The 7616-nt window shown below is 44.5% G+C and overlaps 1 pseudogene; it reads left to right on the forward strand.

The window, feature by feature from the left end:
* The first annotated feature begins 6171 nt into the window (after positions 1-6171).
* LOC108491313 lies at positions 6172-6673 on the forward strand (annotated as a pseudogene).
* The last annotated feature ends 943 nt before the right edge of the window (positions 6674-7616 follow it).

Genomic DNA, 7616 nt, shown 5'->3' on the forward strand with positions numbered 1-7616 from the left:
GGCTACAGGGAGACCCTGTCTCAAAAAGACCAAGAAAAAAAAAGAAATTAAAAAAATTTTTTGACAGTTAGTGTGTGTGTGTGTGTGTGTGTGTGTGTGTGTGTGTGTGTGTACATATACAGGCTCATGTACAGCATAAGTATGGAGGTCAGAGGACAACTTGCAGGAGTTGGTTCTCTCCTTCCACCTTCTGGGCTCCAGTGATTGAACTCAGGTCGCTAGGCTTGACAGCAAGCGTCCTTACTTGCTGAGCCATCTCTGTAACCCCAATAAATGCCATGATTTTAAAGTTAATTTTTAAGATGTTTCTTAGTCATCTTTATTTCTTCTTTTGAGAATGCCCTGTTCAGATCTTTATTCCATCTTTTAATTGGGTCATTTGTTTTTAAAGTTAATTTTAATGATATATTTTCTGCTTGTAGCCCAAAGCAGACATTTTGGTTAACCAGAACAGCACACATTTTAACCACCTATCTAATGTCCACTTTGTTTCCTCAGGATCTTGGGGCTAGACAGCCTCCCTGCCTCCCCTTGGACCTGAGAGGGGGACACTCATCCCTAATTCTCCTTTCTTATGTGGCCTGCTAAGATAACACTGGAGAACCACTCAGCTAACTTGTCCCTTTGCCCTTTGTCCTCAGCCATTCCTTTTGGAGTATGCAGATGATACTCAGAAGTAATATAGTCACCCAAAAGCTCAAGGATCAAAGCTAAACATGACCTTGCTCAGAGCTGGATCCTGAGTATGCAGGGCATCACAAGAGATGGTGTGTTACCCCTGGCCTACCTTCCCTTGAACTTCCATGTAAGAAAAACAAACTCCTAGGGGCTGGGAGATGGTTCAGTAAGTAAGAGCCCTTGCTGTTCAAGCATGATGACCTGAGTTCAAATTCCCAGTACCCCCACAAAAAGCTGATGTGGCCATATATGCCTGTAACCCCAGTGTTATGGGAGGGGGGGCCGAAACAGGAGGATTGCTACAGTGTGCTGGCAGCTAGCCTAGCTCCAGGTTCAGTGAGAGACCCTGTCACAGAAGGAAGAGTAACATGGCAGAACAACTGATATTCTCTTCTGGCCTCCTGATCACCCACACATATGTGCACATACACCACACACACACCATGAGAACACACACCAAGCAAAAACAACAACAACCACGCACACACAAACCAAACTTACTTAGACATGGTGGTACAATGTCTGAAATCCTACCACTCAGGAGACAGAGGCAGAATGATGGTAAGTTCAAGGTCGGCTGGGCTGCATAAGTTTTGGGCCATTCTAAAAGAAACCCTGGTTTGATTAAGCCACTGTGGCCCAATTTCTACTCTGTGCAGCTCAATAACTGGTACACTGAAGTTTACCTTTTCAAAAATTGAAAAATTTGGACTTGGAGAGGTGACTCAGTGGGTAAAGTGCTTACAAGATGTTCAATCCAGGGTTAGAGAGATGGCTCAGCGGTTAAGAACACTGGCTATTCTTGCAGAAGACCCAGGTTCGAATCCCAGCACCCACATGGCAGTTAACTGTTCGAAACTCCAGTTCCAGGGGATCCGACAGCTTCTTCTGTCCTCTGTGGGCTTTGTACGACACGGGTGCACTTACCTTACACTTACATGCAGGCAATACATGCATACACATAAAATAAAAATAAAAAATAATAAATAAAATGTTTTTCAAAAGATGCTCAATCCTCAGAACCCAGGCATACATCTGTAACCCCAGTGCTCCTACTGTGAGATGGGGGGTGGAGACAGGAAAATCTCCAGAAGCTCAGGCAGGCTAGCCCAACGTATAAATAAAGGCAGCAAACAAGAGACTCAGCCTCAAGCCAAGTAGAAAGCAAAGACTGGTACCTGGGGTTGTCCTCTGACCTCCATGAGGCCACCATGACATGCGCACACAGACACACAAAAAATAAATTGTGGAACTTTTCATGCACTGAGTGATGTTGCTCATATATATGATTGAGAGTCTCCTTGTCTCTGATCCACTCTCTTCCCTCAGAGGAGACCACTGTACTGACTTGTCAGGGACTATGTTTCCAGTTTAATGTCATTCCTTTTAAAAATAAAAATTGCCCAGTCTATTTTGTTATTTTCAGGGAGAGTCTTGCTATGTAGCTCAGGCTGTCCTTGAACTCAAGATCCTCCTAATTTTGCCTCCCAAGTGTTAGGATTACAAGTGTGCACCACCACCTGGCTTTATTATTTATCAGTTTTAAAAAATATAATATGCTAGGCTGGGACTGGTGGTGTATGCCTTTAATCCCAGCATTTGGGAGGCAGAGGCAGGTAGATCTCTGTGAGTTCAAGGCCAGCCTGGTCTACATAGCAGGTTCCAGGACAGCTGGGGGCTATAGGGAGCCCCTGTCTCAAAAACACCAAAATATACAATGCAACAGTTTCTTTTTAAAAGATTTTATTTATTTGTATTTTATGTGTATGAGTGTTTTGCCTGCATGTGTGTAAGTGCACCATGTGCATGCAGTGCCTGAGGAGACCAGAAAAGGGTGTTACCTCCCCTGGAACTGGAGTTACAAGTGGTTTTGAGCCATTATGTGGATGCTGGGAGCCCAATTCAGGTCCTCTGGAAGAGCAGGAAGTGCTCTTAACTGCTGAGCCATCTCTCCAGCTCCTATTTTATTATTTTTATTTATGTGTGTGTGTGTGTGTGTGTATGCCACCACGTGTGTGCCCGGGCCCTGGGAGGATAGAGGAGGACAATGCATCCCTTGGAGCTGGAGTTACAGGTGGTTGTGACCCATGGGACTGAACTCTGGTCCTCTGCAAGAACAGTATGTGGTCTTAATGGCTGAGTCTCTATTTTATTTTATTTTATTTATTTTTGAGACATGATCTCACCAAGGCCTTAGAGTCACTATGTAGCAGCCTGGCCTCACAATCTTGGAGCAATTCTCCTGCCTCTGCCTCTTTGGTGCTGGAATTACTGGCATACACCACCATGCCTGGCTATTTAATTAAAATAATTATTATTATTATTAATAATAATAATAGGTTCTTTCTATCACGTTTTCATTATGCTGACAGTAAACTGATTTTTTTTTTTTTAAGCAAAACACCAAGCCAAATAGAGTGGGGAAGCAAACAGCAAGAATTTCTGGGGAAGCTGGAAACCATGTTGACCAATAAGTGACCTATCCAGCAGACTACAGAGGCTGAATCATTTTTTAAAGGGGTCAGGGAGACCCAAAAGCAATCTATCTTTTGTTAAGCTCCTGAAAGATTCAGGATTTGGAGGCAACCCTATCTGTGAAACTGGGATATAGGGGAGGCTGGAAAACAAGCAATATTGAAAACAGCTGGGGCAGTCCGGATCTAGTTTGGAGACCAAAGCCAACCAATTTGAACAAGAGGGTGCTGGGGAGAGATGCCAGGGCCTCGCGGATGCCAGGCAAGAGGCCTACCACTGAGTTACACCCCCAATCTGAACAGAAGTAATTTAATATGTTAAGAGTTGTTGACTAGTCATAGCTGGGCATGATGGCACACGCCTTTAATCCCAGCGCTTGGGAGGCAGAGGCAGGTGGATCTCTGTGAGCTCAAAGTCGGCTTGGTCTACATAGCAAGTTCCGGGCCAGCGGGGACTATCGGGAGACCCTGTGTCAAAAAGCCAGAAAACAACAACAACAACAACAAACCCCGACTAGTCATGAAGTTGTTACCTAGGTAACTGAAACGTTTTTTTTTGTTGTTTTTTTGTTTTTTTTTTTTTAAAAAAAGCTCTGAGAAGGTATCATGGAGGATGAGACAGTAAGCAAAAGAGGCACCAGCCATCCATCCACGGGGCTGCTGGGGAAACAAAAGAAAGAGAGAGAAATTATTAAAACTTTTATTAGCTTAGAGGAGACGCCCAAAGGACCAGGGCCTAAGATCCTCCACACCCCTAACCTCACCCCCGCCCCCGCCGCCCGCCTCAGCAGGGTGCCCTAGCCTCCCCTGGGGTGGGGACGTGCGGAGGCTGGCTTTGTGAATGTCGGAACTGCAACACTGCCTTTCCTGTGCCTGCAGGAAGGCGCCGCTGCTGCAGCGTCACTGAAGCGGGACTGGGAGGTGGCCCCAGCTCCGTCGGTCCTTCCCCAGCCCGCCCGCTTCACTCTATCGCCCTCTAGGGGCGATGCCTAACAAGGAACAGCCGCAACATCACCGTGTCTTGGAGACTCCACCCCAGTGTCACAAAGCCGAACAGACAAGGGTAGGTTTAGAACCGGAAGACAAATACCTTAATCCTTGGCAGTGTGGGTGTGGGGAACCAGTGGACACCCACATCTCCAGCCTCGGCGACGCAATGGCTCCGCCCTGTCTGCTGAGCTGAGTTCTCTGGGGGGATGGAGAGGGGGCTGTGTCTAGACAGGGAGACATTAAGCACTGTTGAGCTTATTAAAAATATATTAAAAATAAGGAGTGAGGGTGCCCTGACCCTCAGCCCCTTCCCCCAATGACCTCCACCGAAAGATACCTGTCTTTCAGTCAGCATCCCAGAAAACTGTGTCTCTGAGAAGCTGACAGCCCTAGACAGAGGTCCTAAGTATCTTGACACTAGTATCGTGGTCGAACTAGGTTACAGTGAGCTCTACATTCTCTTGCAACCACGTTCTTAGGCTATAGTCTTAAATGTGAGCAGATAGTTTAGGATCAGATACTTCAGGAAACCCTCTGAAGTGCAAGACAAAGGACAAAACGCTGAGGCTAAAAGAATTTGGTAGAAATAGACTATGTTGAGAGGTATCAACTTCAATAGTTAATATTTTCTGAAAAATAAGGAACAGGAAAGGCCCTTACAAATTAAAAATAAATAGGATAAAAGAAATAAAAAACTCAGTGGGAGGACTTAAAGCTAAAGTTGAAGAAATTTCTTAGACGATGGAGAAAAAGCTGGGCATACCACATGACTTTGAGCCCCAGCACTCCCCAGGCAGAGGCAGGCAGAGTTCTGTGAGTTCCAGGCCACCAGAGCTACACAGTGAGACCCTGTCTCAAAAACAAAAACAGCCGGGAGTGGTGGTGCATGCCCTTAACCCCAGCACACTGTAAATTAGGCTCATTAAGATTTGGCTAGCATGAGGCTATCACCAGAGACTGGACATTTGTGGGTATAAAAGATTTGAAAAATGATGCCAGGCATGGTGGTGCATGCCTTTAATTCCAGTACTCAGGAGGGCAGAGGCAGGTGGATCTTTGTGAGATGGAGGCCAGATCTACACAGCAAGTTCCAGGCTGGGGAGATCCTGTCTCAAGACAACAACAAACTAAAACACACACATACACACACACACACACATACACACACACACATACACACACACACACACACACACACCAAAACAGAAGAAAATTCTTAAAAATGTGGAGGGGAAAAAATCAACAGGAGACAAAAGAAAATAAGATCATTGAGTCAGCCAAAAGTTAAATATATGAAAGATTTCCAGGAGGAAAATAATTGAAATGGAAGGGTAGAAACTACCAAAGACAGCCAGATGTGGTGGTGCACACCTTTAATGCCAGCACTCACTCAGGAGGCAGAGGCAGAGGCAGGAGAATCTCTGTGAGTTCAAGGCCAGCCTGGTCTATATAGTGAGTTCCAGGCCAGCTGGGGCTGCAAGGAGATCCTATCTAAAAAAAACGAAAGAAACTATCAAATCATTCAAGGATTCAAGGACATTTCTCAGATCCAAAGGATATCTGTTTCCAAATTGAAAGTCACAGTGAGTACGCTACTCATAGGCTGACACTAAACAGCTATAACAAGACAGGTGGCCATGAAATTTTACAACACAGTAGACAAAAGAAAGACCCTATGAGCTGTAGAAAAAGGAATTAGTTACATCTGGCTGGTCTAGCCTCAGGAACCTGTGTTGTAGACCTCATTCTATTGACCAAATACTTTAACAATCATAATACACAGTTATAATAAGGAGCTATCCTTTACTAAACACGAGAGACAACATATCATCTCATTTAATTTTATTCCTGCTCACCAAATCAGATGATCCTATTGCCCATTTTACAGACAGGGAAATTGGAGCTCTAGGAAGTATGTGACTTGAATAAGTTCACATGATTAGTAAGAGTCAATAACAGCTCTTTTTTCCCCCCCAACATCTTGGCGCCAGTGGAGGCCTGCTGGGAAAAGGACTGCTATAAGACAAATATGTCTGGAAGGCTGTGGTGCAAGGCCACTTTTGCTGGCTATAAGCGAGGTCTCCAGAACCAACAAGAACATACAGCTCTTTTTTTTTTTTTTTTTTTGGTCTTTTTGAGACAGGGTCTCCCTGTAGCCCCAGCTGTCCTGGAACTCACTATGTAGACCAGGCTGGCCTTGAACTCGCAGAGATCCGCCTGCCTCTGCCTCCCAAGTGCTGGGATCAAAGGCGTGCGCCACCACGCCTGGCTACAGCTCTTCTTAAATCAAAGGTGTTTATGCCTGAAATGAAACTGAATTCTACTTAGGAAAGAGATGTGCTTATGTGTATAAAGCAAAAAACAACACAGTGACTCCTGGTGGCAAACCAAACAAAACCAGAGTAATTTGTGGAAAGGTAATTCAGGCCCATGGAAACAGTGGCATGGTTCATGCCAAATTCTGAAGCAACCTTCCTACAAAGGCCATTGGACACAGAATCTGTGTGATGCTGTACCCGTCACGGATTTAAACTAATGGAAAGTAAATGAGGAAAAGTAGATTTGTTTTTTAAAAAAAGTTAATAACAATGTAACTATCATGGATGTATTACATATAATGCTTACCTTGCGGCAGATTCTGTGCTATAACCAACACTTGGTTGCCCACCCAACAGCCATCCCATTCCTTACTTGCAATAGAATCCTAATTGTGTTTAGACATCCATATCTCAAGAAAACGAACCTTACCTCCAATATGACTGTCTAATCAGAGTGATTCTTTTCCCTTTTATACATTTTTGGAACAAAAACAGGTAGTAACTCAGGATGAGCCAAAGATGTGCGACAGGAAATCAGTGAGGAGTTTCTGGGAAAAAAATTTCTGAGTCTTAAAAAAGATATAAACAAGAACCAGAGGCTGTAATTCAGATGGTAGAATGCTTGCCTAGCATGCACAAAGCTCTGAGTTCCATTCCCTGCATCCCAGAGATTGGACCTTGTAACCTACACTGTAATCCCAACACTCAGGAGGTTGCAGCTGGAGGATCAGAAGTTCATCCTCAACTGTATATCACAGTGTCTGGATGTGTTGTTTAGACCTCTGTGGCATCCATGGGGGAATGACCATGGACCATGGGGGAAAAGAGCATAGGAAAGCTTGCACTGGGGTTGGAAGAGCATAAGGAACCTAAATTCATGAACTAACCTATCCTGAAAGGTTCCAACTTTGGGACTTATGTGAGATAATATATTTTCCTCATTGTTTCAGGTAGAAAAATGGTTATATAGAATCATGAATTAGGACAAATCTGGACTTCTCAACAGCAACACTTGGCACCTAGAAGATGAAAGAACAATGCCTTAAAAATCTCAAAGAGATTTTTAGTCCCAACACTCGGGAGGCAGAGGCAGGCAGATCTCTATGAGATCCAGACCAGCCTGGTCTACATAGCTAGTTCCAGGCCAGCTGAGGCT

Source organism: Nannospalax galili, unplaced genomic scaffold (assembly GCF_000622305.1).
Source record: "Nannospalax galili isolate Female #2095 unplaced genomic scaffold, S.galili_v1.0 scaffold270, whole genome shotgun sequence".
Lineage (NCBI taxonomy): Eukaryota > Metazoa > Chordata > Mammalia > Rodentia > Spalacidae > Nannospalax > Nannospalax galili.